Here is an 8,653-nt window from a genome sequence, read left to right as displayed (position 1 = left end):
AACTGAGGTAAAAACCTAGGTGGTTGTGGTGGGTTGACCCCAGCCCTCATTCCTTCACTCGTACACTCTTCTCCCGGTGAAATGGTGGAGAGAATCAGAAGGACAAAAGCAAGAAAGCTCGTGAGTCAAGATGAAGACAGTTTAATAGGGGAAGCAAAGCTGTGTGCAGAAGCAAAGCAAAATGAGTTTATTTCCTCTCAGCAGGCACACGGTTACAGCTGCTGTGGTTTAACTCAGCTGGTAACTGAGCACTGTGCAGCAGCTCACTCATCCCTTTTCCCCACCTCTTGCAAGTGGATAGGGAGGAGAATGAAGGAAGGAAAAAACCAAAACCAAACCAAAAAACTTGTGGGTTGAGATAAAGATAGTTGAATAGGATAACAAAGAGAACAATAATAGTAATAGTATAATAATAGAACAAGTGATGCACAAATGAAATTGCTCACCACATGCAGAAGGAAAAGAAAAAACCACCTGTCTGTTTCTGAGCAGTAGTTCTTCCTCCCCTCCCCTGCTCCTTCCCCAGGTATATGCTGAGCATGATGTTATATGGCAGGGACTATTCCTTTGGCCAGCCTGGGTCAGCTGTCCTGGCTGTGCTCTCCCAGCTTCTGCACCTGGCAGGGCGTGAGAAGCTGAAAAGTCCTTGGCTTAGTTGTAGAGTCTACACTATCTAGCAACAACTAAAAACATCAGGGTGTTATCAACGTTATTCTCATACTAAATCCAAAATGCAGCACTATACCAGCTACTAGAAAGAAAATTTACTCTATCCCAGCTGAAATCAGGACAATGGGAAGATAAATACCATAACCCTCAATGTCTCTCCTTCTTCCTCTTCACAGAATGGTAGGGGTTGGATGGAACCTCTGGAGATCATCTAGTCCAGTCCCTCTGCTAAAGCAGGATCACCTGGAGCCGGTTGCACAGGATTGTGTCCAGGTGGGTTTTTAATATCTCCAGAGAAGGAAACTCCACAACCTCTCTGGGCAGCCTGTCCCAGTGCTCTGTCACCCTCAGAGTAGTTTTTCCTCATGTTCAGATGGAACTTCTTGCCTTCCAGTTTGTGCCCATTGCCACTTGTCCTGTTGCTGGCCATGACTGAGAAGAGTCTAGCCTCATTCTCTTGGCATCCACCCTTTAGATATTTATAAGCATTGATGAGATCCTCTCTCAGTCTTCTCCAGGCTAAACAGACCCAGCTCTCTCAGCCTTTCCTTGTAAGAGAGATGCTCCAGTCCCCTAATCATCCTCACAGCCCTCCGCTGGACTCTCTCCAGTAGTTCCCTGTCTTTCTTGAACTGAGGAGCCCAGAACTGGACACAGCTCTCCAGATGTGGTCTCACCAGGGCAGAGTAGAGGGGGAGGAGAACCTCCCTTGACCTGCTGGCCACACTCTTCCTAATGCACCCCAGGACACCATTGGCTCCCTTGGCCATGAGGGCACATTGCTGGCTCGTGGAGAGCTTGTTGTCCACCAGGCCTCCCAGGTGCTTCTCTGCAGTGCTGCTTCCCAGCAGGCCAACCCCTAACCTGTACTGGTGCTTGGGGTTATTCCTCCCTAGGTGCAGGACCCTACGCTTGCCTTTTCTGAATTCCATTTGGTTCCTCTCTGCCCAACTCTCCAGCTTGTCCAGGTCTCACTGAATGGCAGCGCAGCCTTCTGATGTGTCGGCCAGTCCTCCCAGTTTAGTATCATCAGCAAACTTGCTGAGGGTACGCTCTGTCCTCTTGTCCAGGTCATTGGTGAATATGTTGGATTAGACCGGACCCAGTACTGACCCTTGGGGCACACGGCTAACTACAGGCCTCCAACTAGACTCTGCACGGCTTATCACAACCCTCTGAGCCCTGCCATTCAACCAGTTCTCAGTCCATGTTGCTGTCTACTCATCCAACCCATGCTTCCTAAGCTTACTTACCCGGTTGTTATGGGAGACAATGTCAAAAACCTAGCTGAAGTCGAGGTAGACAACATCCACTGCTCTCCCCCCATCCACTCAGCCAGTCACACCATCATAGAATGCTATCAGATTGGTCAGGCATGATTTCCCCTTGGTGAATCCATGTTGACTGTTCCTGATAACCTTCTTTTCCTCCACATGCTTAGAGATGACATCCAGAATGATCTGTTCCATCACCTTTCCAGGGATGGAGATGAGGCTGACTGGCCTGTAGTTTCCTGGGTCCTCCTTCTTGCCCTTTTTGAAGCCTGGAGCATCACTGGCTTTCCTCCAGTCCTCAGGCACTTCTCCTGTTCTCCATTACCTTTCATGACCTTTCCTTGAGCTTTTAATGCTGAGCGTGATCCCATATGGAATATCCCTTTGGTCAGTTGGCGACACCTGTCCTGGCTGTGTCACCTCTCAGATTCTTGACCACCCCCAGCCTAGTCACTGCAGGGTTGGGCAGAGTGGGGGAAAAAGCAGAAGAGGCAATGAAAAAGGAAATGTCTGTGCTGTACGAGCACTGCTCAGCATTAACCAAGACACTGGTGTGTTATCAACACTCTTTTAGCCACAAACCCAAAACACAGCTCTATACAGGCTGCTATGAAGATAATTAACTCCATCCCAGCCAGACCCAGTACAGCTAGTTAGAAAGTTCTTTTAAAGAACCATTATTGTATAAAAATTTTAATCTTTAAAAGCTGGACAACAAAGAGCATGGTTTTATCTGAAGCATTCAAAACACTCGTTACATATTCATATGTTACAGGTAGTCTGTTGTAGATGTTTTGGAACAGCTTAGTGGGTGTTTTTTAAGGTTTCTCCTGGAGAAACCTATTGTATATTCATGACTGCTACGTTGGCTTTCTGTATGACATCTAATGGATAACTAATGAGGGTCTTAGGGTGTGTGGGGGGGTTTAGGCTATTTTGTTTCATTTTGTGGATCTCTTTAAAAATGCTTATTTTAAAAAAAACTAAGTTTAGATGGGAAAAAGAGTCATACTTGCTATTTTCTGTCTCATATAGGCCTATTTCCTTCCCAGAGTTGTCAAAACTGTTGTCCAAACTTTCCTATTTGGACAAGCCCCTTACTGAACACTGTAAATTGGAGAACAATAACCTTTAAGCAATATTTCACTATATAAAAATCAGAGTTTGAAGACTTGTGAAGAACTGCTTCTCTCTTGTTCTACCCATCTGAGGACAGGTAGGCAAAAGCATGTCCTTAGCAGTGAACAGTTTTATTTGATCCAAATACTTCAACCTACATGATTTGGATTCCTCTCCTGTTTTTTTCCACCCAGAGCAGGTATGGGAGTACAAAGGCAAATTCCTACTAGGCAAATTTCAAACACCACTTTGTCCATCTGCAGACTGTGAAGAGAATTGAAAGGGAATACACTGACAGATAGGAATAAGTGAGCAAATGTGAATTTGGACAAATTTAAAGACCCCAAAATTGCTATTCTGGAACATCCAAAGTAGATGATTTTGAGATCTAACTACTGAAAGATGTGACATCCTAAAATGGCCTAGTTTCAAAGACCTGACAATGACAGAAACTTCTGAACGATTTTGGAAGTTTCCCTGGCTGGCTGTAGGTTGCTTTCCTCTTACTTCTCAAAATTTCATACAGCTTTCTGTGTAACTGAGCAGATACTTGGGATGTGTTTTTGTGCTAATATGTTCACTTGAGAGGACTTTGGGTACTCTAGTGATGAATGACACTAATTGCCTTCCAGTGTGAAGATGATGTCTATCTGGCAACTTAAGGAATACCAAATCACATATTTAATTTTGCTAGCAGTGTCTTGATGTCAGGTGAGGTAAAAATCCCTCTACATTTTTTGTTTGATTTTTTCTTTTCTTTTCTTTTTTTCTTTTCATTTCTTTCTTTTTTTCTTTTTTCTTTTTTTCCTTCTTCTCCAGGAATCCCTGCCTCTTAAGCCTGAGAGCTGAGATGATTCACTCGTGTTTCCTGTGTATGAGTAGCAGGTGCCACACAGTTTAATGAGCTGTCATGGGCACTGTGGAGCTGACACCACTCCACAATGGAGCTGCTTTTTCATGAGCCAGTGAATGACCTAATACAGTAAAACTGGAACTTGATTAAGGAGCTGCGGCATCACTGCGATGTAACATTTCACCGACTACAGTTATGGGTATCTGAAAGGTAATGATGTATATCATTCTTGAGAGGTTTTTAGGAAGTAACACTTCTAGCAGCCCTAGCGATATAGTTGAGGTTGAGAAATGAACATAATTTGCCTTTTTCTGATTTTTTCCTCTGACAATCATGCCGTGAGGCTGCTGTTCTGGTACTGGTCAGAGGAATGATATGACAGTTACCTCAATAGACGGTAATATCTAGAAAAACAATAGGTAAAGACCTATTGGCTGTTTTTCATGAGTTTTGGAGGCTTATATACTACTGGGATATGGCTTATTTCTTAAATGTTATGTCTGTCTTAAATAGCTTCTTTTGGGGGGAATGTTAGTGGCTGTCTGCATGGGGATCGATATAAGTGATTGAATTCACCCACCATAAACTTGTGACCAAATTTTACATTTAATGTGTTTAAACATGTTGACACAATCACTGCAACTATTTCACTTTCCAAGCTGACACTAAATTTGTGAACTTTTCATCAAATATGCAAGGAAATGTTAAAATAAGCCTTGGAAGCACAAAATATTGCTCAAGAATATAGATTCTAAAACTCATACCATCTACAACCACTTTTGCTTGCTGCCAGTCCAGAGGTGGTGCAGAGCTGGTATTTCCATGCCGCTTTTAACATGCTATGTGACCTGACATGCCTGACTTCCCTATGAACGATTTGTGATCAAGAGAGGATCCTGGCTACTTTGACATCTCTGCCACTCTGTGTGGAGTGCCAGGATCCAGCATTTTGGTGTTGGTAAATATCCTCAGGGGTCAGGACTGCAGTGTTGCCTTGTAGAGTTTAGGAGGGCCAGCAGTGTTCATGGACGGACCTAGCAGATTTAAGCCACTCTTTCATTTTTGGAAGCAAATGAAGCTGTTGTGTAGACATACCCGGTGTCTTGCTCCTGCAGATGGCTACCAAGCTTGCCTTTGGTTTCCTGTCTAAAAATGCAAAGTAGTAAGAGAGAAGGATGCTGAGACTTAGAAAAAATAAAATGTGCTAATCTTATGTTACATGCTGACAACTACACTGTTTGCTATGCTAATACTTGAAAAATCCTATTTAAACTGAAAGCTGGGCTTCTCAAACATGGGAGGGATTCAATTTCCTTCTCAAGAGAGTGGTAGAAATGCTGAATATAACTAAAGGTTTCTTAGTAACCTTGATGAGACCAGCTAAACCCAGGGGAAGGAGTATACAGGGTCCTTTATTGTAACTGATTGCTACTTACAGTGCAGTCTGAGGCACCCTAGTTTTTATTCTCGTGCTGTTTCATTTTTATATATATATATATGTGGAAAACTCCACACGGCCGGCGTGCTGCTGCCTTCCCTCCGTAGGTGGTGCCAGGAGCCTGCGGCATGTGCCGGTGGCTGTGGGTCCTTGCCGGGGGGGATGCAGTTCAGGGGATGCTTGAGGAGCTGAAGAGTGCTCCCTGAGGAAGGGAACCGGGTTAAAAGTGTGGTTTTCGTTCCCAGCCCTTCACCAGCCACCCCACCCAGCGTTTAAGTGTAACCAGAAGCAAAAATAACCTTCCAGAAAAGAGCAGATCTGTCCTGGTTGAACCGTTCAGATGGAATAGAGTTTCAATCTACTAAATCCAATATATGACTTTCATTCTGAATGTGTAAAATATTCCTATGCAGAGGTCTATTTTGCATTTTAACATGTAAAAGACCTGAGTATGTATTAACTGAGTAGCTGTGAGAATACAGAGCATCAGTGCCAAGAAGGTGAATTCAATGAAAGACCTTGAGCAATTCCCATTTGTGTGTGTGTTGCTACATAAGGCTTACCAAACTCAAAGTCTGTTTTTCCTCCTCTTGCATCCTTCTTGTGATGACCTCGTAACCATAGCCTACTTTGAAATTCAAGCTGAATTTTTTTTTTTTTTTGGTTGGGGTTTTTTTAATCCATTATTGCCCAGTTGTGCCACCTACTGGTCTTGCTCTCTGCCTGTGCGTGTGGTATACCAGCAGTAAGTCAATGGTACTGATGATAGTCTTTTTCAGAAGACTAAAAAAATGCTGCAGCGAAGTTTGCTGCCAAGGAATGCTGTGGGCTCGTTCATTCTCAGCTCGCTGTCTGCCAGCACCCCAGGTTCTTTTCAGCAGAGATGCTCCCCAGCCCCGTGGTGCCCAGGCTGTCTCGTTGCAGGGGTTATTCCTTCCCAGGTGCAGGGCTTTGCATTTGTCCTTGTCAAATTTTGTTAGGTCCCTGTGGCCCATCCCTCCAGCCTGTCCAGGTCACCCTGAATGGTGGACTTCCCCTCGAGTGTATCAGTTGGTCCCTCCAGTTTGGTGTCATCTGCAAACTTGATGAGGGTGCACTCAGTCACCTTCTTAAGGTCACCGATAGTTTTAAACAGGACAGGTCCTAGAACAGACCCATGTCCCCAGTGAGAGTACTGCCATTAACCACTACCCTCTGAGCCCAATCATTCAGCCAGTTTTTAAACTGATTTACCTGTTCACCTATCCAGAACATAATGTCCTTGTCTGGATGCAATAATATTGTGGGAGATGGTCTTGAAAGTCATGCTAAAGTGGAGATAAATGACATCTACTGCTCTCCCCCCACCCCCAAATCCAGTCACAGTGGTCATGATATTCTCTTCATAAATCTGCTCCAACTGCTCCCAGTCCACCTCCTTCTCCTTTCTGGGAGTGTCTTCCAGGAGAACTTGCTTTGTGATTTTCCCAGTGAGGCTGAACTGGTATGTAGCTCCTGGATTTGCCTTTTGGCCTTTTCTGAAGGTGAGGGCAACATTTGCCTTTCTCCAGTTGTTTTGGACCTCTCCAGATCTCCTCAGTCTTTCAAAGATGGCAGAGGGTGGCCTTGCAAGCGTGCCAGCCACTTCTCCCAGTACCCCGGGATGCAGGAATATGGAAGGTGAGCCTCTGCCTCTGGAACAGCAGCAAGAGGCTGAGCACATGGGGAAGCGAGTGGTGGGTTAAAGGCATCAGGTGGAAGGAAAGCTTTTGTAGAAGCTCTCCTACCACCAGGAAGGGGTTTCCAAACCCTTTCAAGAAGATGCAGTAGGACAGGCTGGCAGGATCTGGGACTTTCTAGTAACTGCTGTGACATTTTTCAGCCTTTTCCCCATCTCTAGCTGGGGGTTAGGTGTGGGACTCCAGAGTTCCCTTGGGAAGACTGGAAGGAAGGTCTGAGCTGGCTGGGGGCAGGGCATGTCTGTGCAGAGGTGTGCAAACCACTTCATACTCACTCAGCATCTGCTTCTGCCAATTACCCTTGGATCCTGTAGCTGTAAGACCTCTCTGTAAGGAAATGTGTTCTCCGCCTGTGCTCTCTACCTTTCCCTTCTAAAAATATTCTCTTCAAGTCTCTGAAAGTGGGAGAGTCCTAGTACTCATTCAGGCTCATAAAAAAGTACACACTTGAGAATAGGGAAAATTTGAGTGTGGGAATAGTTGGGATAGTCAAAATTTATTGCCAAAGCATGTACTTGCTTTCGGGCAGGAATGTTTGAATTATACAACTATCAATTTCAAAATGGCTCTAGAAGAGACTGATGTAATATTTTAATTCTCTGTAAATCAGCATTATCTTTTATCCTGCTGAAACTGTGACCTTTGACTGCCTCTGAATTCAGTAAGTTTGGATCATTCCTAAACCTAGACCTGTGCAAGGTCGCTACATATCTGTGGGAGGGGATGGTACCACCACGGCGATTAATATCGCTACCACTATATTAACATGAGCATTGGTAGAATCAGATAAACGTGTGTTAGACATAGAGGTGCTTATGTGAGAAACTGTTCAGATTTCTGGACTGAAAAAGCATTGTTAAGAGTTGTTCTTGATTAAAAACAATAGCAGTGGACTCTGCCCCAGGGGCACCTCTTCTATTACTGAGGCAGCTCCAAGACCTCATCGCTATGCACGTTTCCCTTAACATATGAGAGTGATCGCTTTAAATACACAATGTGTTATAGAATACTGGTATGGAAAAAAAACTTTTTTGCATTGTGCAAATGTACCTATCTTGGTATCAATTTCTGACCTTATTCTCCACTAGATGTCTTCATCACTATTTTAAAGTACATAAAATGAATATTAAACTTTTAAAGGCACTTTGTGTTGCTACCTAGGGAATGAAATACAGAAGGTACCTGTTCGGACTTTTGAGTTTTACCATATGATCATCCTTAGATAGCAAGTTGTTAATAGTACACTGAGAAACTTATCCCAAATTCAGTCTCTTAACACACGCCTGGGAAAATCATATTTCTCATTTCTCAGACACGTCCCCCTGTTTTTAGTGCCCTCACATAGTAGACTTGAAGTTTGTATCTAGTAATTTATTTAAAATGGGATGTATTGCTTAATGGCTCAGACCCAGCATTCAAAACAAAAAAAATTCCTGAATTCATTCCCAGGCTCTTGAATTGTGACCTTTAAAGTGCAAACTGCCTTACATATTTTGAAAATGCAAATATTCTTACCCCTTTGCCACAGAGAGACAACTTAGGATACAGTATCTTCAACATATGTATGTTAATCCTCTCTGCA

The 8,653-nt window shown here is 43.8% G+C and overlaps 1 long non-coding RNA gene across 2 annotated transcripts in view; it reads left to right on the top strand.

Moving 5' to 3' along the window:
- The first annotated feature begins 845 nt into the window (after window positions 1–845).
- LOC129202537 (uncharacterized) overlaps window positions 846–8,653 on the top strand; it is a 34,736-nt gene continuing 26,928 nt past the window's right edge. For both annotated transcript variants that reach the window (XR_008575739.1, XR_008575738.1), the window contains exons 1-2: window positions 846–942; window positions 3,882–4,125. This is a non-coding gene — a long non-coding RNA (uncharacterized LOC129202537). The remainder of the gene's footprint in view (window positions 943–3,881; window positions 4,126–8,653) is intronic.

Source organism: Grus americana, chromosome 2 (assembly GCF_028858705.1).
Source record: "Grus americana isolate bGruAme1 chromosome 2, bGruAme1.mat, whole genome shotgun sequence".
Lineage (NCBI taxonomy): Eukaryota > Metazoa > Chordata > Aves > Gruiformes > Gruidae > Grus > Grus americana.
Note: the sequence above shows the minus strand (reverse complement) of the source record. Positions and strands in the feature narration are given on the sequence as shown.